Here is a 1,262-nt window from a genome sequence, read left to right on the forward strand (position 1 = left end):
GTCACCTCGCACGTTGCATGGGCACTGCGTTGGGCTACCACGCGTTATACTCCAACGAATAGATTTGGTGACACCGTCACCACATTCCGCTCTTCAGATGCCTGCGAGATCGTTTGCTACTGCGTCGAGAGCGCATGTATCTGTGGGCAGGCTCCGCAAGGTTGTACGTACTGGACGCCCACTACGAGCGAGCCGCCCCGTCGCCTCCGCTACGCCGATCGTCAAGCAAGCACGCGTCATCATCGAACGCATTGATTTGGTGACACCGTCCATCGTTGAACAAGTGCCTACTGTTGCTGCTGCTGCGACGAGACGCGTCACAACATCGACTACTCGCCACCGCGAGACGGACAACATACCACCACCACCACCACTGGCGACCGATCTCGTCGAAGTATGCGCCGGCGCGGCGTTAGCCTCATTCCGCGCGCCGCCGCAGGCGACAGGTCGCAGAGAAGCGCCGAGACAGAGCTGAAGAAAACGCCGCGTCGTCGTAATATACTAATACCACAACGACGACTGGTCAACCGAGTGAAACGGTCCACCACAACTGTAAACCTCCCGCGCGTCACGCGATCCGTCAGTCGCGCGTTGCAGCGAGACAGCATTCGCGTCGACCTCGCGACACCAACTGTCGAATGTGCTGTCATCGACCGCCACTTTGATGAATGCGTCGCCGCCGACGGAACCCTTAGTGCCTCTCGATTCGAAGAGGCACTGCAGCTCGAGGAGGAAGCGCGACGCGACCTGATTCCTCACGATTATTACTAAGAAAAAACGACGCGTCGCCGCGTGCGTTGCAACGCACAATTTAAGCATCGAAACAATAAAAATACACCACAAAAGTATAAAATGTATAAAACTCCTAAAAAATATATTATCTAATAACACAAAAAATATATATATATATTAACAAATACTAATATAATTTTAAATATAATGACACTAACAAATTATTAAATATATACTAACACAAAAAAATGTATAAAAGACGTAAACACAAAAAAATGATTCCATATATGAAAATACTAACAAAAATTTATATACAATAACACTAACAAATTCTAAAATATATACAGACACATGAAAACTTTTCTAATACAAAAAACACAAAAAAAGTTTAAAATACCAAAACAAACAAAAATTATTATATTATCAAAATACTAACAAAATTTTATATATGATTACACTAACAAATTATAATATATACAACACTAACAAATTTATAAAATACACAAAAAAATTTAAAAATACAAAAACAC

Source organism: Wasmannia auropunctata, unplaced genomic scaffold (assembly GCF_000956235.1).
Source record: "Wasmannia auropunctata unplaced genomic scaffold, wasmannia.A_1.0 LD336053.1, whole genome shotgun sequence".
Classification (NCBI taxonomy): domain Eukaryota; kingdom Metazoa; phylum Arthropoda; class Insecta; order Hymenoptera; family Formicidae; genus Wasmannia; species Wasmannia auropunctata.